This window comes from Nicotiana tomentosiformis, chromosome 1, assembly GCF_000390325.3.
Source record: "Nicotiana tomentosiformis chromosome 1, ASM39032v3, whole genome shotgun sequence".
NCBI lineage: Eukaryota > Viridiplantae > Streptophyta > Magnoliopsida > Solanales > Solanaceae > Nicotiana > Nicotiana tomentosiformis.
This window is the reverse complement of record NC_090812.1, coordinates 115,589,746-115,614,355: the sequence shown is the minus strand read 5'-3', so window position 1 is coordinate 115,614,355 and position 24,610 is coordinate 115,589,746.

The following is a 24,610-nucleotide window of genomic DNA, read 5'->3' as shown; positions in this document are numbered from 1 at the left end:
ATTGAGGAGCATCATAACTTGGAGTTTAGGCTCGTGCGTTGAGGAGCATCAAAACATGGAGTTTAGGCTCGTGCGTTGAGGAGCATCAAAACTTACAGTTTAGGCTCGTGCGTTGAGGAGCATAGTGACATGAATAAACCCTTCATTTTCATTTTCGGATGACAACTTGCCCCCATCCTCGCCTTATTGTTCTTCTTCTTCTTCTTCTTCTTCTTCTTCTTCTTCTTCTTCTTCTTCTTCTTCTTCTTCTTCTTCTTCTTCTTCTTCTTCTTCTTCTTCGTTGTAAGGCTCAAAGACAAGTAGCCTTTGGTCTCCACTTGTGGCCATACTTAGTTCCATATCATGACCATGAGTTACTAGTTCTTCAAATATTGTAGGCTTTATTCCTTGTAAGATATAGCGAAGACTCCAATGAATGCCTTGAATGCATATTTCGATGCCAGAAGTTTCGCTAAGGCGATCTTTGCAGTTGAGGCTTAAGCTCCTTCAACAGTTGATGCAGTTAATAACTACCTCATCCTTTCATTAATGAGCGTTTGTAAGTTCGATCATGATTATGATGCATCTTGTACTATAGAAGTGATTGAGAATCTCTTGGTCCAACTATCGATAGAACCAGGTTCAAGATCTATGTACCAATAGAATGCATTACCTTTGAGAGAACGGACAAACTGTTTCACAAGATAGTTATTGTATGTTTCAGCATTGTTGCAAGTTTCAACAAAGTGCACTACATATTATTTTGGATTTCCCTTGCCATCGAATTGTTGCAACTTAGAAGGTTGATAACCAACATGCATCTTCAAGTTATCAATTCTTTGCATATATGATAGATAATTTGGACGACTCAGGATTATCTTTGATAGCCTCCATGATGAAGTCCTTTAATTTCTCAACTGGAATCAGACCTTCAATGGAGACTTGGATCTCTTTGGTGTCGTTGCTTGCTTTTTGGAAGAGTCGCCATTTTCTTGTGACCTTTGAAAATTTAAAGGTGTTTGTGTGGATTCTCCTTTTTCTATGCTATCCAATTTTCTTTTTAACTTGGAAAGTTTAGCATCTTCATCATGCATTGTTACGATCCAAAACCTACCTAGTCGTGATGACACCTAACCCTAATGCTAGGTAATCCAAACATAGAAAAAGGTAACTGAAATGATAAATAATTAATAACAAAAAATTAAATGACTTAATTCTATACAACCTCCCAAGGACTGGTAGTACAAGTCATGAGCCACTATGATTTAGATTTACAAACCGAAATGAAGAATAAGTACAAAAACTGTTTGCAATTTACATAAACAGAATTTAAGTCCTAAACTACCATGAATAAGAGGTAACTTCAGTCTGGAACACTGGTATGTCTTCAGTACAAAGCTTCGTCTTCCACAACTATGTGGCTCTAAGATTTTCACACAAGGTGTAAAAGTGTAGCATGAGTACAACCGACCCCATGTACTCTGTAAGTATCTTAAGTAGTGGCGAGGTTTTAAGTTAAAAGATACCTACTTATTATTTGTACATTTGTAGATGATAAGCAAAAAGTGCAATACGAGAAAAGATACACACATATCACGTAATGAATAAAACGAGAATACAAATGACAGAGGGCCCTAGAATATCATCACTTCTCAGTCTCACAACACGATATAATGATAGAAATCAAAAGACATGAATAACCAAAATACATTTTCTTCTTCGTTGCAATGCGCAACCCGATCCCATATATATATATATAACAAATATTGTTACGACGTGAAACCAGATTCTATATATTTAATAATCACTATTGCGGCATGCACCCCACCTCATATCTCATATCAATACTGTTGCGGCGTGCAATCTGATCTCCTATATATATATATATATATATATATATATATATATATATATATATTATATCACTATTGCAATATGCAACCCGGTCCTCAATATCAACAATGTCATATGAAACTACAACAATAACCAAACGCGGGAATAGTTCACAATGTAACACTAAGAAGGCGAACATGCAATATCCAACTAGGTAATACAACTCAAAAGAGTAGAATGAGTAGTCCAATATCAACAACTAGCCTACCATATGTAATGATAAAGCTTTCACAAAGTGTATCACACAATCAATTTACAAGTCACCCAATCCGGTTAAACAAAGAAGAGTACTACATGAGACGAGCAAAGATATTTATTAAGTAGGAACAAGGATCAAATGAAGGCATTCAATATATGAAATCATGTTGCAAGTAGGGGCATGTAGCAAGTAAAGCCATTTAATTAGTGAAGGAATATGGTAAGTAGAGCATATAGTAAGTGGAGACATATAGTAAGTAAAATCATGTAGTGAGTCAAAACATGTAGCAAGTTAAGGCATTTAACAAGTAAATAACGTGACAATTAGAGGCATGTAACAGGTATGGGCTAGTAATACATAAAAACATGAATTTGAAGAGGTCATGAAATAGAAATAATTCAAGTGAAAGCGCATGTGTAAAAGTAACCGACAAGTTAAAGACATAGCTATACAATACGGGCCAAAGAGAATACACAGAGATAACTATATAAGGAAACCAAACAGAAGGTATCACATGAAACAACAAACACTAATGGAAATCAAAGTAAAGGACATGTAAGTGCTTAATAAATGAGTAATCATGACAAAAATCTGACTTCCTTTCTTTTCTGCACGGTAAAAATCAACAAAATAATCAGATTTCCAACAGTACAGAAATACTCAATGTGCCCACATCATATCAACCACAAAGAAATACTCATCGTGCCAACATCATATCAACCGCATGAAAATACTCATCGTACCAACATCATATCAACCGCACGGAAATATTTATCGTGCCAACATCATATCAACCGCACGAAAATACTCATCGTGCCAAACATAGCCCTAAGTCCCCAATCATCATCTCTTAACACGACTAAATAAGCTCAAGACACATGACAATAACAAGTATAGATATAGATTCCCAATACTACGATCAAGTTAAGTATGCAAATGAATCTAGAAAATGGCACATTTAATATTTTTTAAGATATCATATGATCTAACATGATTTCTAATGCTGATAATTGAGTTTACTAATCATACAGTTAAATGAAGCATATGTTAAGGGACCATCAAGTTCAACAAAGGCACAAAAAAACATATAATTCCCCCTCCAAGCATGGAAACCCTAGCATATGCATATACGCTCGTCACCTCGTATATGCATTACCGCCGCATGTAGCAAATAATATCAATTAGTAGGAAAATTTCTCCCAACAAATTATGCAAGACACTTACCTTATTTTGGAACAATTTTCACAATCCAATACCGTCTTTCATAGAAATAATCCTCAAAATGATCAAAACCTGGTAAAATATCATCTAATAAAGTCAAATAATGCTAACAGAAACATCCCCAATCAATAAAGGTTCAATCATGGCCAAACTCCCAAAAGTCAACCCCAGGCCCGCATGGTCAAAATCTGAGATTCAGATAAAAACATGATTATCCATTCACCCCCGAGCCCGGCTATGTAATTTGTTTCGAAATTTGATCTCAATTTGAGGTCTAAATCTCCCTTTTACAAAATTCTCAATTTCTACCCAAAACCCCTAAAGTCTATCATAAAATTCTTAGGTTTAAAAATCATGAAAAGTAATTGAAATTTATTAAAACGTGATTATTGATTCTTACCAATGAATTTGGGAAGAAACGTTCTTCAAAAATTGCCTCTAGAGTGTTTTGGGTTGAGAAATGGTGTAAAATGAGCTAAGTCCCGATTTTCTCCTCTTTTACCCAACAGCATGTATTGCAAAGCGAAGCCCGCCTTTGCAAAATACTTATCGCAAAAGCGACCAGTGCAACATGCCCCAAGAAGTTGCTTTTGCGACAAAATGTTCGCATTTGTGATTGCCCCATCGTGTGCATTTGTGAAGCTGGCCAGCCTCCCCAAGTGTCGCAAATGCGACAGGTACATCGCATTTGTGGAGCCACCACAATATGCAGTTGTGATCAAAACTTCGTATTTGCAAAGTGACTGTTCCCCAGCTCCCTTCGCAGATGCGAGCTGTCACTCGCAAAAGCGAGGCTCGCATTTGCGAACAATATTCTCGCATTCACGAGATCTGCAAAATGACACCGGCAACAACTATGCATCAGCTATTCCAATCTCATCCGCAATGCACTCGAAACTCACCCGAGCCCCTCGGGCTCCAAAACGAACACACACACAAGTGTAATAACATACTACAAACTTGCTTGCTCACTCAAATCACCAAAATAATACCGAACAACAAGAATTGATTATCAAAACTCAAGATTTGTATGTTTTAAACCAAATTTTCCATTTTTTCACATAATGCGCCGAAATGCGCTCGGTTCATTCGAAACCCCAACCAAATACATGTACAAGTCTAAAAATATCATACGAACCTACCGAAATTGTCAAAACATCGATCCGAGATCGTTTACTAAAAATATTGACCGTGGTCAACTCTAGTCTCTTTTAAGTCAAAGATTTCATTTTCTTCAAAATTTTACGTAAAAACGTTTCGAAAAATGACATGGACCACACACGCAAATCAAGAAACATCAAATAGAGCTATGAAAAGTCTCGGAACACGGAAAGGTAATCTAGTGCTCAAAAAGACCGGTCGGTCCATTACATTCTCCCCCACTTAAACATACGTTCGTCCTCGAATATGCAAAGAGTCGCTCCAAAGCCGTCAATTAGCTGAATGAACTCATCATACCCGTACCCATGAGTGATCCTGTTCCACCTTGACAATATAAGTCCATGCACATGACCCCAACTGAAGATTCTTCTTTCAACCTTAGCCCCCTACTGGGCGTGGAACCAAATTCTAACATCCGAAACCTCCTATGAGATCCGATCCTTGCATGTACACATATTGTATCAATCACAACAAGCTGCATCAAGCTGTCAATACACTGCCAAGGTCAACCCACACGGTGAGACACATGACTCATATACTCACAACAATAACTTCTGACCATAGTAGTTGCTTATCACCAAACCCTGTACCGATAATACACCAGCTCATATCAAAAGAAATCTCGCTCTGAACCTTCACAACGTTGCTAATGATAAAGAAAACATGCAGAAATGCATAGCAACCCATGAAATCAATAAGTCAAAGATCTCCCTCGTCCGACAAGGACCATTGCCAAATTTTGTGTGAAAATATGATATTATTCTTCCAACATTCCTCATTTCCAATACAATAGTGCAAAATCACAAGTCTAGAAATCTCGTCTCACCCAATATAAGCAGCCCAACCGACAAATCACACCATAATCACATGGAACCTCTCATAACGCGGTCTGAACACCAGACAAGTAATAACTCATATATATCTAAAAATAGAAAGAAAATAAAGTACGGTGACTACACACCAAGCACAAGTGATATAACAATCAAAAGCATAATTCTTATGAACTCACCCCATAAAGGGAAAACAAAACACACGAAATAAACACAAAGAAAGGTATCACACATAATGAGTTGCGAAGTGCAACCCGATCCGAAACATAATAAAATGCATAAATATAACTGCGGGAAGATGAATAAGCATAATACAATACGTAAAACGACAAGAACAACTAAGGTGCAATAAGCAAATCGACATCATGAGGGCCATCTCATCCATATCGCCATAAGGCCTAAACGTGATTACAACATGCGTGCAAAAAATTATGCAACCTCACAACCGATCATAGCATAAGAGAGAAATACAAAACATAGACCAGGGCGCGAATACTACTATGTAGAGTCACTATCGATATAAAAGGACCGCAAATCCAGACACCATTCACTACCGATCTCGAACTCTAACCATACACAAATTCGAAAATCCTCAAATGACACATATGAATCTTGAACTCATCAGAACCTTTTCGATAGTCACTCACCTTGCTCTAATCTCCACTACATAACCTATACACATCGAATAACCCATGCTTCACCAGCACCTGAATAACCAGAAGAAGCAACCAAGCAATTCTTTTTCCTTGCACACTGCATTCACTACAAGCATGAAACCTAAATCTTTCCCAAGACCTCTATATACTCGTAAGGCCTATTACAATATGCATCCATAGATTCCTTGCTCTAAATCATCCTCGACGTAACCTTTCTCAAATCATAGCCAATCAACAAACACATCCCAGTCCATGAACTAATACAACGGATATTTGGCATAAAGTATGCATATTTATATGCATATCGCCTCGCATTTTACTCATATTGCGTGAGTTTTGTATGTATAATACAATGATTTGTTCTAATTCGTGGTGTTTTTATGTGTAGGAGTCAAATGGAAGTGATTTGGAAAATTGGCGTGCAAATTAAATAAAAAACGGAAGAATTTGGAGGAAGTAAGAGTTTGGTGTCCAGGTTGGCGCCAGGCACCAACCAACACGCCATTTATAGAAGACCAAAAAGTTTGCTGTCCAGGTTGGTGCTAGGTGCCAAGCGAGACGCCAAAGGGCGGATTTTGTACTAATTCGACTAAGACTTGGTGATTTCAACCTTACACGCCCTCAACATGTATAAAAGGGGTTCTAAACCTATTTTTGGGAGGTTGGACATTCTTTGGAACCGAGAACAAGACACGGAACACTCGGGAGCAAGGAATCTCAGATTTTGGCTAAAACCCATAGTTCTGGGGTTGTGATTTTTCCATGAATATTGTTGTTTAAAGTTGACTTAACATTAATTACAATTCACCAATATATGTTTATTCTTTCAATTATGTGATTAATTGAATAATTGTCTTGCCAACAATTAAGTTCTATTTACTATCTATGCTATACTTGGGAAAGGCATGTTTAGATTAGAGAAGAATTGAAGAGAGCGTGATCTTAACTTTGGGGGGGGGGGGGAGGGATTTGTGGTTAGGATAGGAATATACCTAGTCAACGTGCTTAATTAAATATTATAATCTTAAGGCATTCTTAAAAGATTGATTCCATAGGAATATAAGCGTTAATCTATTTTGAATAGGCGAGTAGTACTTCGGGAGAAGGATACGAGAGCAATTGTTCGATTAATTAGCAACCATGAGTGAATTGTATGAAAGGGAGAGTTAGAACATAATAGGATTGGTGAATCGATCACAACCTTGGAATATTTGTCTCTACTGAATACACAATAACCATTTTGCTGCTTGATAATTTAATTACTAGTTAGAATTATTGTTTAGTATAATCACACTTTTGAACTCTGAGTGACTCGACTGAATAATAATCTTGGTGAATTTAGTGGGTAGTTAATACAAGTCTCTATGGGTTCTACACTCGACTTGTCATTTTATTACTTGTACGACCACGTATACTTGCGTGTGCATTACAACAATGCATGACCCTGCAATTCGATCACCGATAGCAACTCCCCCACTTAGCTCGAAGCCATAGAACACATCGTTGGTAATCCATAGTGCCATTTCTTCATAGATGACCCGACTCCACACTGTTATTCAGCTGAATACTTCATAAACTTATGTAAAACTAGTCATATAACACTCTGAAAACTCTGTCGAGCGCATACTCACCCTTGTGACAGTCAAGCTGATTTCATCAAATGCTCCAAAATGATAATATATGCATCCCACTGAATAAAGACCTCATGCGAAACACACGACCTCAAATCTTCACGCAAGAGATAACCCATCGGCAAGACTCATATCACTAACTCCCCATGACCCCACCATGGTCACAACAACTAGGCAACCGACTAATACCCTCGAATCCACACTCGCCGAATAGATATAAGAATGTTCTTCACCCCACAAATGAAATATTGGAAGATCTACCAACATATCCGCATCAAAGCCTGGACAACACATCGTGACAGTAATCAAGCATCCACAACCCTTTGCATCCCATCCACAATATCACACGTCGTCGGTGCTCAATGATACTTGGTGCTCATCATTGCATAGGTACAAATAGAAGAATCAAAGTCGCAGGTTTCAAGATGAAATAAGGTCGCACGATAAGGAAAAAAAGAAGGAAATTGTTCCTAAATGCCCTGTAGCCCCTCGAAGATAGGTATGGACGTCATCATACCGATTTGCAAGACTCTACTAGACATTTGCTCGTGACTCGTAGAACCTATGAACCTAGTGCTCTGATACCAACTTGTCACGACCCAAAATCTGCCTTGTCGTGATGACACCTAACCCTAATGCTAGGTAAGCCAAACATAGAACAAGGTAAATCAAATGATAAATGATTAATAACAAGAAATTAAAGGACTGAATTCTTTATAACCTCTCAAGGACTGGTAGTACAAGTCATGAGCCACTATGATTTAGATTTACAAACTGAAATGAAGAATAAGTACAAAATCTATTTGAAATTTACATAAACAGAGTTTAAGTCCTAAGCTACCATGAATAAGAGGTAGCTTGAGTCTGGAATGCTGGAACGTCTTCAGTGCAAGGCTTCATCTTCCACAACTATGCAGCTCTAAGATCTGAACACAAGATACAGAAGTGTAGCATGAGTACAACCGACCCCATGTACTCAGTAAGTATCTTAACTAACCTCGATGAAGTAGTGGCGAGGTTTTAAGTTAAAAGATACCTACTTATTATTTGTACATGTGCAGAAAATAAGCAGAAAGAGCAATAAGAGAAAAGATACACACATAATCATGTAATGAATGAAACGAGAATACAAATGACAGAGGGTCCCAGAATATCATCACTTCTCAGTCTCACAACACGATAAAATAACAAAAATCAAAAGACATGAATAACCATAATACATTTTATTCTCTGTTACGGCACGCAACCCGAGCCCATATATATATATATATATATAATAATAATAATAATCACTGTTGCGGCGTGCAACCTGGTCCCCAATATCAACAATGTCATATGAAACTACAACAACAACCCAACATGGGAATATTTCACAATGTAACCCTAAGAAGATGAACATGCAGTATCCAACTAGGTAATACAACTCAAAAGAGTAGAATGAATAGTCCAATATCAACAACTAGTCTACCATATATAATGACAAGGCTTCCACACAGTATGTCACACAACCAATCTACAAGTCACCCAATCTAGTTCAACAAAGAAGAGTACTACATGAAACGAGCAAAGATATTTATCAAGTATGAACAAGGATCAAATGAAGGCATTCCATATATGAAATCCTGTAGCAAGTAGAAGCATCTAGCAAGTAAGGGAATTTAATCAGTGAAGACATATGGTAAGTTGAGCATATAGTAAGTGGAGACATATAGTAAGTTAAAGCATGTAGTAAGTGAATGTGTAGCAAGTTAAGGCATTTAACAAGTAAATCACGTGACGATTAGAGACATGTAACAGGTATGGGCTAATAACAAGTAAAGACAAGAATTCGAAGAGGACATGTAATAGAAGTAATTCAAGTGAAAGAACAGGTGTAACAGTAACCGACAAGGTAAAGACATAGTTATATATTACAGGCCAAAGAGAAAACACAGCAATAACTATATAAGGAACCCAAACGGAAGGTATTATATGAAACAATAAACACTAATGGAAACCAAAGTAAAGGACATGTAAGTTCTTTGAATGAGTAATCATAACAAAAATCTGACTTCCTTTCTTTTCTGCACGGTAATAATCAACAAAATAATCTCATTTCAAACCGCACAGAAATACTCATCTTGTCCACATCATATCAACTGCATGGAAATACTCAAGGTGCAAATATCATATCAACTGCACAAAAATACTCATCGTGCAAACATTATATCAATCACACAGAAATACTTATCGTGACAACATCATATCAACCGCACGGAAATACTCATTGTGCCAAACATATCCCTAATGCCCCAATCATCATCTCTTAATATGACTAAATAAGATCTAGTAACATGACAATAACAGGTATAGATATAGATTCTTGATACTACGATCAAGTTAAGTATGCAAAGGAATCTAGAAAATAGAACATTAAATCCTTTTTAAGATGTCATATGTTCTAGCATGATTTCTAACATAGATAATTGTGTTTACTAATCATAGAGTTAAATGAAGCATATGTTAAGGGACCATCAAGTTCAATAAAGGCACAAAGAAGCATATAAATCCCCCTCCTGAGCATGAAAACCACGGCACATGCATATACGCTCGCCACCTTGTATATGCATCACCCCCCGCTTGTAGCAAACAATATCAATTAGTAGAAAAATTTCTCCCAACAAAATTAGGCAAGACACTTACCACATTTCAGAATAATTTCCACAATCTAATACCATCTTCCATAGAAATAATCCTCAAAACAATCAAAATCTAGTCAAATATCATCTAGCAAAGTCAAATAATGTGTCACGACCCAAAATACCACCTTAGGCGTCGTCATGGCACCTAGTCTCTAAGATTAGGTAAGCTGATTACTTACAACAATTAAGCCAATTTAACAATGATATTTTAAAACAGAGTTTAATATTAATACCGAAATAAAGATGAAACAAGCCTACGCGGCAATAATCACAACAATCTCCCAAGACTAGGTAATACAGAGTCACGAACTCTAGCTGAATACATAGAAGGATCTTAAAAATTGAAATACAATACTATTTGGATAACAAGATGAAAGTACAATAAAAAAGGAAAGGATTTCAAGGGACTGCGACGACCAAGCAGCTCTACCTTGAATCCTCGCGATCAAGAAGCTAACTCTACCTGAGTCTGATATTTCCAATACCTGTATCTTCACAAAATATGTAGAAGTGTAGTATGATTACCCCACGGTCGATACTCAGTAAGTATCAAGACTAACCTCAGTGGAGTAGTGACGAGGTACAAGTCAAGACACCTACTAGTCAAAATAAACTGTGCAGTATAGAAGTATAAAGATAATAATGAACCGTATCACTCCAATAGCCACTTGTATCACTTTGATTGCCACGCGTATCACTCTGCACAATCATCAACAGTGAGATGTCACCCTTATGATCTGCATAACACCAATTGATACAGTACCACAGGTGCCCATAGGCTACAACCTCTTAACAACAACAATACCAATATCACCACGTCACATAACCCACGTCTCAAACACAATATGTACAAAATCTCAATAACAACAAAATGAACAGGAAAAGTAACTCAACAATGAACAACACCCCATTAAACAACAACTTCAACTAAAACTGATTAATGACTTTCAATAATTTTAACTTCAATTAATTGCTTAAGAATAAACTCAATAATGAAGGTGTTTCCATGAAATGGCAAACTTCGGAATCTAGTGTGTGAAATAAGCTAACAATAAAAGAGATGGTATGAACTAGCAACACGCCTAAATGCAAGAGAATAACCCAACAACGAAAGGATATCATATAACAATAATTTCAATTAAAAATAACTCAACAATAGAGGAAGTCACATAATAATAATAGAGGTAACAACTTCAAATAAAGCATATAAGAGTAAACTTGGCAAGTAAAAGATATGACTTGTGCTAATAATTTCAAATAAAGCATGTGAGAGCAAACTTGACAAATAAAAGATATAATATGTGCTAACAACTTCAATAAATACATGAAAGAAGCCTAAGAATCTAACATGTCAATTTCCACATATAAGTCTGATTACGCACTCGTCACCTCGCGTACACGTCTTTCACATAATTCAAATAATACAATAAATCTCAAATCCAAAGGGGTAGTTCCCCCACACAAAGTTTGGATAGATACTTACCTTAAAGAAGCTAAATCAATACTCTAAACTGACCTTCTCGTGAGTAACAACCTCCGGACGGCTCGAATTAAGCCAAAATAACGTAATATCATAAATAAAATCCATAAAAAATAATTTCGGATAATAAAGTTTTGATCTTTAATGAAAACCAAAAAGTCAACCCAAGAAGTCAAATCCGAGCCCGCACCTCGGAACTCGACAAACTAACAAAATTCGAATACCCATTCCGATACAAGTTAAACCATACCAAAATTATCCAATTCCGACATCAAACCGGCCTTCAAATCATTATTTTTGTGTTTTAGAAAGTTTTTTACAAACATCCCCAATTTCTCCAATTCAAATCACTAATTTAATGATAAAAACAAAGATGGAATCATGAAATATAACCAAATCCGGATCAAGAACACTTACCCCAATCCAAATCGTGAAAATTTGCACCAAGATCGCCCAAAATCGACCTCTTTAACTCAAAAAGTGATAAAAATAACAAAGCTCGAAATAGAGTACTTTTATATTCCGCCCAGATATGATACATTGTGACGCGGAAGAAATAATGCAATCGCGAAGAAGGAATAAGACATGCCCAAAAATTTAATACGCGATCGCGTAAACAACATGGTGATTGCGAAGACTAGCGGACCAAGGCAGCGCGAACACGCACCATCAAGCACGAACACGCAACATCAAGCGCGAATGCGTAAGCCAATGAGCATGCTGCCTCCAGCAACACTACACGACCGCCCTCCTCAAGAAGCGAACACGACTGACAAACAACTCAAGCATTGCGAACGCGATAACACATATGCGAACGTGAAGAAGAACCACACCCAAATCCAACAACACATCGCGATCACGACCGCATACCCGCGATCGCGTAGAGCACCAGAAGCACCAGAAAACCAGCAACTCTAAATCATGAAGAAATGGCCCGAGGGCCATCCGAAACATACTCGAGGCCCCAGGACCCCCTCTGAACATACTAACAAGTTTCATAACATAACATGGACCTGCTCTAGGCATTAAATCACAACAAACCACATCAAAACTACGAATCGCACCTCAATTCAAGCCTAATGAACTAATGAACTATCAACTTCTACAACTCGCGCCAAATCATATCAAATCAACCCGGAATGACCTCAAATTTTGCATGCAAGTCCCAAATGACACATCGGAGCTATAACAACTCCAAGAATCACAATACGAATCCGATATCGACAAAGTCAACTCCCGGTCAAATCTTTCAACCTTCCAAACCTTTAACTTTCCATTTTTTTCCAAAATGCATCAAATCAACCTAAGGACTTCCAAATCCAAATCCGTACATACGCTTAAGTCCAAAATCACCCTACGAAACTATTGGAATCGTCAAAATACCATTTTGAAGTCGTCTACACAAAAGTCAAACTCTGGTCAACTCTTGTAATTTAAGCTTCTAAAACAAGACTCATTCTTTCAAATCAATCCTGAATCATCCGTAAACCGAACCTGATGACACACGCAAGTCATAATACATAATACGAAGCTACCCGCGACCTTAAGCCACCGAACGGGATGCTAATTCTCAAATTGATCGGTCGGTCGTTACATTCTCCCCCTTAAATGAACAATCGTCCTCGAACATTCCAAGAATCGTTCTGAAGCCACAAAATCACTGAATGTACTCACCGTACATATCCTGTGGGTGATCTCATGTCACCCCAATCCACATAAGCCCGACAACACCATCTCAACTGAATATTATTCCTTCCACCCACACCGATAAGTCTTAGAACCAAATATTTCACCTTTCGGTCATTTCCCAAAGACCCGATTCCCACATAAACATAATATATCAACCTCAACCAGCTGCAACAGCACACAACGTAACACTAACAGAAAGTTTATTCTAGTCTTATAGTTCTCAATAGTGATCAAACCAAAATGATTGACATGGGCTACTACTATATAATCTCTCAACAAAGGTAAACACATAAGCAGAGTACAAGAATCAAGAAACACACCCATATGTGAAGCAAGATAGGAGGACTCACATCGATAAATATGACCGGATTAAAATAAGATTGATGTTCCTCTATGACAAATCGAAACCATACCTATAATGACACCGTCTGGTGCAGTGGCCTCAAACCTACTATGGAAAGCATATTAACGAACCATACCTCCCCTCTAGAGCGTCCTCTACCTGTTTGTCCTCCATCCCTAGTTGGTTGTGCAGGTGGAGTAGCAACTGGAATGGAGCCCATATCCTAAGTGCTCTGATGAAATCCACCTCTCCTGAGTCTAGGACAATCTCTCATGATGTTCCTGGTATCGCCACACTTATAATAACCCCTTTGTGGGCATAGCTGCTGGTACTGAGTCTATGCCAGATAATTGGAATAACCGTTGTAGGAACCCCGTGCAGGTAGTGTACCGAAAGATGACTTCCCCATGTGATTAACCTGAGGTCCCTAACTAACTGGAACACCACGAGTATTTTGAAGTGCGGACTGGACTGGTCGAGCCTTCGTCGTGATTGGTGATGTCGCCCAAACTCACACCACAAATATAGGTATTGAGGCGATTGAAGAAATAATAAAACCCAACGCAAGTCGGGGTCGAATCCTCAAGGAGTTAGAATTGGGTTTAGGTATATATTTAGTGTAATTGTACAATATGCCTTAGATTACACTTTCACATTCTTGTTTGTTGTTTTTATTTCTACTTTAAACTATTGATTGCAATTATAAAACTAGAAGACAATATTTTAGATTTTGGTTGTTTTCTAAATGATAAAAGATCTAGGGTCGTGACTTCCACCTAGGTGGTTACCTAATGGGTTGAAAACTCTAGGACAAGCTTGATTGGTCGGGTTATAATATAGCAATCACACACAATTACCCACTCTATACCTCTCAGTAGTTTGAGTGGTTTTGCCCAATTTGACTTTCTCAAATTCAAAAGGGTATTGCACAAAACAAGTGATAACTGCTCAAGTCGGGTCTTACTATCTCTAGATTCAACCTTTTAATTGTGTCTATCAGTTTCTTGAGTTCACCCCAATTTCTAGTTAGCCAAGTTTTCCTAGACTTAGTCTCTCTTTCTCAAGTAGAGACTAAGTCAATTTGCCATGAATCAATGTTTGCAACCATTAATTCTTGAATTCAAGCAAGAACTACGCTAAATATCACTAACCCAATCACAAACAAGTCCTAAATCAAACACCCATTAAGTACCCACACTAGGGTTGGGCCACAACCCTAGTTAGAAATTTAGCAACTCATGAAAAATGAAGAAATACAAGAAGAAATTAAGATAAGATGCATAATAATTGATTAGGGAAAGAAAATCTAATGTTTAGAAGCTAATCTAAGTACAATATTACTCAAAACAGTAAAGGAAAACGGCTCAGGTTCTCTCCCAAAAACAAAACTTACCCTAAAAATGACAAAAAGTTCAATTTATACTAAGCTGAAAATATCTGACAAAAATACACATGCGGAGGTTGTGCGACCGCATAATTATGTATACGGTCCGCACAACAAGACTTGGCTTAACAAGTTCCAGTTCTACGGCCGTATAATTCTGGATTGCGGCCACACTCCTTCAACTACTGCAGACCGAACATTTGTGAGTGCGGCTGCACTCTTGCTTGGCTCTGGCTGTGTGAGACTTATGCGGACCGCATAAAAATGAGTGCGGCCGCGCTCTTGATTATGTCGCCGCACAAAAATAGTGTGGTCTGTATTTCTTCTTGAACTTGAAATCCCATCTCTCTGATCTTTGTCTTCTGCGGACCGCATAATATTGAGTGTGGCTGCACATAGCATTTTGCGGCCGCACAATTATGGTGCGGTCCGCACTCCTTCAGCTTGCCCAAAACTAGCTCTCTGAATCTCCTTTTCTATGGCCGCACAATATTTGTGCGGTCCACATACTCTGAAGAAGAACTGACATGGCTCTTTCTTTGTTTTGCGGCTGCACACAGTATTGTGCGGTCCGCACTGTGGGCTTTTTGCCTTGTGTTGGTCCTTGTCCACTTTCGACTCCTTTATGAGTTGATTTTGACTCTTTTGGATCATTTTCCAATGTTCCTGTACAAAATCACATTTCATTAGTTTTCGGGAATACCTTTAAGTATTTTTGAGCTAAAATGCAAGTAAAAGAGAGCAAATAAGCGGTCAAAATCCCTACTTATCAGCTCCGCCAAACTTAAGTTCTTGCTTGTCCTCAAGCAATTAAGGCAATTCCCACCTCCACTAGAAAAAAAAGGATATTTCAGCTGGCCTCATGGTGAATCAATCACACATCAATTGGGACCAACAATTACCCATAACACATATGAATTATCAACAACGCAATGATTTGACTTTTTGAGTACCATAGTTCTAATGCGACACTAGAGCATCAAGAGTTGACTCAATTCATCAAGGACGCTCGCTCTCTCACGTAGGTCATTTTGGATCCCAAACTCCTCCTTCTCTACTCTCCATTAGCAAATCTCACTTTAGAATGTAACACGCGAATCAAGGATTGCGAAAAATGCGCTCATTTCTCTCAAAAGAATGTCACAAGTCCGGCTCTAAGTACCATAAGATTGCTCCTCATGTAAATCACCACTAATAAGCGCACTCAACCTGAAATCATGTAGGGATTTCGTGGGATGTAATGAAGACTTTTGGGCCAAGGTAGGACTTGTTGGAATAGAATGGTTTCATCTTTCCTCAAGCACTCCACTTTCTCTTTTCTGCTCATACTTTTTTGACTCTTTGAGTCATTTTATTTTTCCTCAGGGGAACTAGAGAGATGTAATGTCACTCTTTCTTGATCATGGCATTCATGTCTATCATCATTGTTTTCTTTGAATCCCTTCAACTTTCTACCTTATTCACTTTCTTTTTGGCATTTTTCTTTTTGTTCTTTCTTTCTTTTCTTTTCCTTCCCTTTTTTTTCATTTCTTTCTTTTATTTGTAACTTTTATCACTCCCAAACTCCTCGTCTCTCCCCTAAACTTATGTTTTTGCCAATTGTTTCTCAAGAATGCTAAGAAAAGATTCAGGTGCAAAGAGAGGGTCATTACAACACGGATAAAGGCTTGTAACGTGGTTATTAAAAGAAAAAGGGCTTAGGCTCAAATGGGTTGACTAGGGATATCACATTGGTAGGCTATGGAAGATTTCAAATTTTAAATTGGGCCAAGGAGAGCCTACAATCATTTCTCAAGCTAAGCTACACTTAGAATTTTGCCTAGAAAACTATTCGGGGTAAGTTCTAGACTATTAGCATGGGAACTTGGACTTGTAATTCAATACCTCACCTTTCACGTTACTGAATAGCTGAGGAGAACGGAGTCGAGGGCCCATATTAACCCTAGTTGAGATTAAGAATCACAAATGGCTCGACTGAGCCACTCGATGACTGCTTAAGTCAACACAAGAGTCAAAAGGTCACAACTAGAGCTAATTTATGCCAACAACTTGTTTTTAACCATAAGGTCATGGGTAAATGTGTTGGTACCAAGTGAAGCATGTTTGCCTAAACATAAAATAAAAGGTACTCAATCCCTTAAGAAGGTTGTCATGTCATCTATCGTTGGGAAGAGCCACCTGGTTCACACAAAATCCACCTTTGGAAAGAACCGTGGCATTAAGAAAACCAAAGGTTTATTGTTACTAACAGATCAAAAAGAAGTTACTAAAATAAATAAGAAGTTATACTACTAAGAAAGACAGACTAAAGAAGCTAAACTACAGAAAGTAAGGCAAACGAATATACAAACCGAGGGGAAAATGAATATATACATCATGGGAAAGGGAAGAATATATACATAACCAAAGAGAAAATAAAGATAAAAGAAAAATAGTATAAGAGTTATTACAGACCAAATGTCAATGTCAAATTAATCAAAATAGACCACCCCCCGAATAAAAGTGAGCATTGTCCCCAATGCTTATCAAAAATAAGAACAAGAAGGGGTAGAGAGTTAAGAGAACTCCCTATGTGGTCTTAGTCTGCATGGAATCCTCAGCACCCTCAGTCTCCTCTAGTTGTATCTCATCATCACCTGGCTGAGGGACAACAGGGTTGCTGAGCATCTGGATCATCTGGCCGGCTGCTATATGTGAAGCCTCTGGTACTGTTGGTGCTGAAGGTGCTCCATCCATAAGTAGGTCCAGTGGTAGATCTCCGGCCGATGCAAGCTTGGTAACTACTATTGTCAACTTATCCACCAACTTCTTTGAAGCTTGAGACTTCCGCATTTTCTTTACCTGCTTGCCCAAATCCTCAACAACATCCCCATGTGCCACTAGAGTCTCCATAATGATCTTCTGGTTGTCCAAAATCTTCTTCAATGTTTCCTCCACTGACGGAGGTACCTGTGGTGCAGCATGGGCAGAAGACTATGCTACAATAGCACTGGATATGTCAGACAGCTTTGAAGTAGCTGCATGTATCCAGTTGTTGAAACTCGCCAATGTCTAGGAGACTCGCAGCGCAGTCAGTGGATAAGTAGATTAAGATGGCAATGATAATGGAGTTGATGGTCTGGAAGAAGAAGATGGTGGCATGTATGCTATCCCGGTGGAAGGTCTGGCTACTGTGAAAGGCATAGCATCTGTGGAAGGCTCAGCAGCTGAATCAGTAACTACTACTGTTGGCTCCTCAGACTAGCCAGCGGAGGTAGTTGCCTTACCCTTGAACTTCGGATTGTCAGAACCCTGTAGGTGGTACCATGAGAAAGGCTTCTTGGCATTTACTTTAGTACCATACTGCCTCGGCTCCACCTTTTGATCATTGAAGTACTCTGTGAGGAAGTTCGGGTAGAGGTAGGATCTCTCATTCTTTTGGATAGCCAAAGTGATGTTGGTTGACATTATAGCACCCACATTGATTGGGTACCCAGCCATAATTGAAGCCACCAAGACTGCTCGGGGAAGTGGGAGGTTGTTCTCATTCAAGCACGGGTCAATGCGACTGCACACGAAAGTCTGCCACCCTTTATCTTCAAAGTTTAGGGTGGACCGGACTATGGGAACCCCTGTTGTGAGCCACAGAGGTGTTGATCCTCGAATAGCCAAAATCTCAGCTAGCCACGGGCAAGCTGCATCACCCATAGCCAGCTGTTCCAAGTATTGGGCTGCCTCTACTTCTTCAAATCCCACGTAAGAGTTCAAAGCACAGGAGTCAAATTGGATTTTCAGATTTCGCACTTTTGTCACCTTGGTACCCTTCTTAATGTGAGCCACATTGGCATAAAATTCTTTAACCAAGTGCTCATTTGCATCGAGGGCGCTTTGGGTGAACCATTTCCATCATTTGCTCTCCTGGAACTGTCTGAGGACATTTGGGTTGTGCTTGTCCAATTCCTTCATCAAGAATTGTCTCTCAAGAGTGAGCGATCTCTGGGGCCACCACTCTCTAAATCTGTTGAAGGCAGTCAAGCTGACAAATCTGTCTTCCCGCATCTCCCTTTGCTTTGTCCTCTCAAGACCACCCACTTGAGTGTCTCCCCCTCTACCGTCATCTGGTACGTCATCATCATCATGAACATTGATTGCTGCAGCCGGGGCATATGAGGAAGAGGGCTCAGATTCATAGCTACCCTCTTCTAAACCTTTAGAAGAACTAGCAGCGAAGATGATTCATCAACTAAGTGGAATCTACCCGGGACTTGTTGAGGTTGGGTGTTACGTGGGGCTTGGTCAGAGTTTCCCTCAGAAACTTCCCTAGACGGGAGATACTCACTAATGTCTGATGATTCAGGGACTCTATTAGTCGTAGCCTTCTTGCTTAACACTCTCTAGATGGCTAGTGGTAGGTTACTCTTTCTTCATCCTCGGCCTCGGCCTCGGGAGGGTTCTGCCCTCCCTTTTGATGTATCTCCTCCACCACGTGATCTAACCATCGTCTCCAATTCATAACAATAAGAATCAGTTAGAGTTCAAGTACATAGGACACTGATATATGCATGATAGTTGCAGTTCGGTTATAAAAAAATAGAAGAGGCAGTGCGGACCACACAAAAGTGAGTGCGGCCGAAGACTGCCAAGTGTGGACCACACAAAAGTGAGTGCAGCTACACAATCAAAAGTGCAGACCGCATAATTTTGAGTGCGGCTGCACAGCCCCAAGTTCAGACTACTGGGTCTCTGATCATTTAACAGTGCGGACCGCATAATTTTGACTGCGGACCGCATATTTTTGAGTGCGGTCCGCACAATTCAAGCATACAGATGCCCTAACTTAGAGACTGCGGACCACACAAAAGTGTGTGCGGCCGCACAATATGGATTAACATGGCACTGCTTTATGATTCATACATGTTTTGCAAGAATTAGACATGCCCCTAATAATCAAGCATGATTAGATATTTATCCATGCCCCAATTAACAATTATGAAGCTACCCACATAATTTTGAGCAAAGATGACTAATTATTGACATTTTTAGGCATGAAATTGACCCTAGACAAAAGAACAAAACTAAGAGAAGATGAAAAATCTAAAGATGAAATGAACATACCAGTGATGGAGGATGCAGGTGAGAATCTAAGAGATGAAATGCTTGAAGTTTAAGAATTAGTGGGGGATGCACTTTGTTTGCTTAGGGCTTGAAGGTTCAGAGAATGTAAAGTATAAAAAGTTGAGAAAAGCCATATTTACACTTTGACCCATCGGGCCCAGAACTTACCTGAGTGCGGCCGCATAATTTTTAGTGTGGTCCGCACTCATTACCTGTTCCTTCGAAGACATTCTGCGGACCGCACAAAAGTGAGTGCGGCCACAGAATTTGTGCGGACCGCACAATTTTGTGTGCGGCCGCACTTTGTTAAGGATTTTTGACAGGCCAAACTTCAGAAAGCATGCAATTATGATCTTCCAGTAGTGCGATCACACACAAAATTGTGCGGCCGTAGAGTGATTGTGCGGTTCGCATAATTTTGGTGTTGTCCGCACTTTTGTGACACTTAGCCAATTTTTTTCTTGCGCATCCCCTGCAATGCACACCCATTCCTGCATACACTTCAAAACTAGTTAGCGCAAAACAAATCTATCTAACAAAGAAGAAAAACAAGAAAAAGAAAAAGATACATGGGTTGCCTCCCAATAAGCGTCTGATTTAACGTCGCGGTACGACGCAAATTACCAATAATTTGAAATGAAGGACCGCCACAATGTGGCCATCATCAACCTTGCCAAGATAATGTTTAACCCGGTGTCCATTGAGTCTAAACACCTCGTCATTATTATTTTTCAAATCTAAAGCACCAAAAGGGGGTTACATTTACCACTTCAAAGGGGCCACTCCATTTTGACTTCAACTTGCCCGGAAATATCCGTAACCGGGAATTGAACAATAGCACAAGATCACCCTCTTTAAATTCCTTGTTGTGGATGTACTTGTCATGGAGGTACTTCATCTTCTCCTTGTAAAGGGAAGAGCTTGTGTAGGCATGATACCGGAATTCATCAAGCTCATTCAATTGTGACACCCTTAGATTTGCCACGACATCCCATTCAAGGTTCAACTTCTTCAAAGCCCACATGTCCTTATGCTCAAGTTCTACCGGAAGATGGCATGCCTTCCCGAACACTAACCGGTATGGAGATATCCCGATCGGTGTTTTGTAGGCCGCTCTATAAGCCCAAAGAGCATCATCAAGTTTTCTTGACCAATTCGTCTGGTTGGCATTGACTGTATTTGACAAAATACTCTTTATCTCCCGGTTGGAGTCTTCAACTTGTCCGCTTGCTTGAGGATGGTAGGGGGTTGATACTTTGTTAGTGACACTATACTTTGTGAGTAAGGTATCAAAATCCTTGTTGCAAAAATGTGAACCCCTATCACTAATAATGGCTATTGAGGTACCAAACCTCATGAAGATGTTCTTTTTTAAGAATGCCACCACACTCCTTGCTTCATTGTTGGGCAAAGCAATGGCCTCAACCCATTTAGATACATAATCCACCACAACTAGAATGTAGGTTTTTCTACAAGAGCTAACAAACGGACCCATAAAATCAATACCCCACACATCGAAAATATATATCTCCAAAATGGTGGAGAGAGAAATTTCATTCTTCTTTGAGATCCCACCAGCCCTTTGGCATTCATCACACCGCTTGACAAGCTCACTAGCATCCTCGTAGAGAGTAGGCCAATAAAGTCCACAACTCAAAACTTTTACCGCCGTTCTTGGTCTACCATGGTGACCACCATACAGTGAAGAGTGGAAAGCCTCAAGAATACCCATTTGTTCTTCCTCCGGCACACATCGTCGGATCACACCATCGGTACATATCCGGAAAAGATATGTCTCATCCCAATAATAGTCAAGGCAATCCCGTTTGAGATTCTTCCTTTGGTTTGAAGAGAACTCATTTGGTACAATACCACTCATAAGATAATTGGAAAAGTTAGTGAACCATGGCATCCCGGTCATAGAAATGGATATGAGTTGCTCGTCGCGAAATGAATCATTTATCTTAAGGCCATCATGTGGCCTCCCCTCCTCCTCAAATCGGAACAAGTGGTCCGCCACTTGTATTTCACTACCCTTGCGGTCTTGAATCTATAGATCAAACTCTTGCAATAGAAGCACCCACCGCATCAACCTTACCTTATAATCCTTCTTACTCATCAAATACCGAAGCGTCGTATGGTCGGTGTGAAAAATCACCTTTGTACCCATCAAGTACGAGCAGAACTTCTCCATAGCAAAGATAATAGCAAGGAGATCTTTTTCGGTCACTGCATAGTTGACTTGGGCATCATTCATGGTCTTGCTTTTATTATAGGCCGGATGGAAGATTTTGTTGATACGTTGCCCCAACACCGCTCCAACCGCCACATCACTTACGTCGCACATGAGCTCAAAAGGCAAGCTCCAATCCGGTGCGGTAATAATAGGAGTAGTAGTCAACTTGAACTTAAGCAACTCAAATGCCTTCATGCAATCTTCATTGAAATGGAACTTGACATACTTCTCCAAAAGTTAACACAAAGGGTTCACCACCTTAGAAAAATCCTTGATGAATCGGTGATAGAACCCTACATGACCCAAAAAGCTCCTCACTCCCTTCACGGATGTAGGGGGAGGGAGTTTGGAGATCACTTTAACTTTGGACTTATCAACCTCAATACCATACTTTGAAATCTTGTGACCGAGGACAATGCCTTCCTCGACCATGAAGTGACATTTCTCCCAATTCAAAACCAAGGTAGTTTCCTCACATCTTGAAAATACCTTGTCCAAGTTGTTCAAGCAATCATCAAAAGAATTACCAATAATGGAGAAATCTTCCATGAAGACCTCAAGAATATCTTTCACCATATCGGTGAACATAGCCATGATACACCGTTGAAAAGTCGTCGGTGTATTACATAACCCAAATGGCATCCTCAACAATGCAAAGGTACCATATGGACAAGTGAATGTGGTCTTCTCTTGGTCCTCAAAAGTAATAAGAATCTGATTATAGCCGGAGTATCCATCCAGGAAGCAATAAAAAGCACGTTCGGCCAACCTATCCAACATTTGATCAAGAAATGGAAGCGGAAAATGATCTTTCCGATTGACTTTTTTGAGCTTTCTATAGTCCATGCACACACTTCATCCGGTGACAGTTCTTGTGTGGATCAATTCATTCTTGTCATTAGTTATCACATTCATGCCCCCTTTATTTGGGACACATTGCACCTGAGAAGTCCATGAGCTATCGGAAATGGGGTAAACAACCCCGGCATCCAACCACTTTATCATCTCCTTCTTCACTACCTCTTGCATTGCTTCATTCAATCTTCTTTGATGCTCCATGGAGGGTTTGGCATCCTCCAATGGCGGGGCTTATATCCCGAATATCCGCCAATGTCAAACCTATCACTTTCTTCCTCTTTTGGAGCACCGCCAAAGTAGAATCTACCTGCACGCTAGTCAAGCAAGAGGAAAGAATAACAGGTAAAGTGGAACAAGGGCCAAGAAACTCATACCTGAGATGTGAAGGCAAAGGCTTTAAAGCATTGACACATTACACAAAGCCTTCCTTCTCATCATCATCATGATTGAGCAATACAGCTTCCAAGGTATCCTCAACATTCATCACAGCACTAGCATCATCAACAATTACTTCGGTCACTAAATCCACAGATGAACAAACTTCGTTGCTATTTGGTTGCCTCATTGATTTGCACACATCGAAAACCACTTTTTCGTCACTCACCCAAAAAGTGAGCTCACCGGCTTCCACATCAACAAGAGACTTCCCTGTAACAAGGAAAGATCTACCCAAGATAATAGGCACCTCGTAGTCAACCTCACAATCAAGGATCACAAAGTCCGCTGGAAGGATGAACTTATCAACACGGACTAACACATCATCAATAATTCCCAATGGCCTTTTCATAGTCCGATCCGCCATTTGCAACCTCATAGATGTGGGTCTTGGTTACCCAATTCCCAAAGTTTTGAACACAAAGTAGGGCATCAAGTTGATACTTGCCCTCAAATCACATAAAGCTTTGGCAAAGTTGGCGCTCCCAATAGTGCAAGGGAGTGTGAAAGCACCCAGATCTTCCAATTTCAGAGCCATTGAGTGCACAATATCACTTACTTGATGAGTCATCTTGATAGTTTCACAATTCATCAACCTCTTCTTGGTGACCAAGTCCTTCATGAACTTTGCATAACCCGACATTTGTTCCAACGCCTCAACCAATGGTACATTGATAGACAAACTCTTCATCATGTCAATAAACTTTTTGAATTGGTTCTCACTATTTTGCTTTGCAATCCTTTAAGGGTATGGAGGAGGAGGCCTTGGCATTGGTGCCTTAGCCTTTGGCACTACCGGTTTCGGTATGTCAATCATGTGCTACCTAGATGGGTTCACCT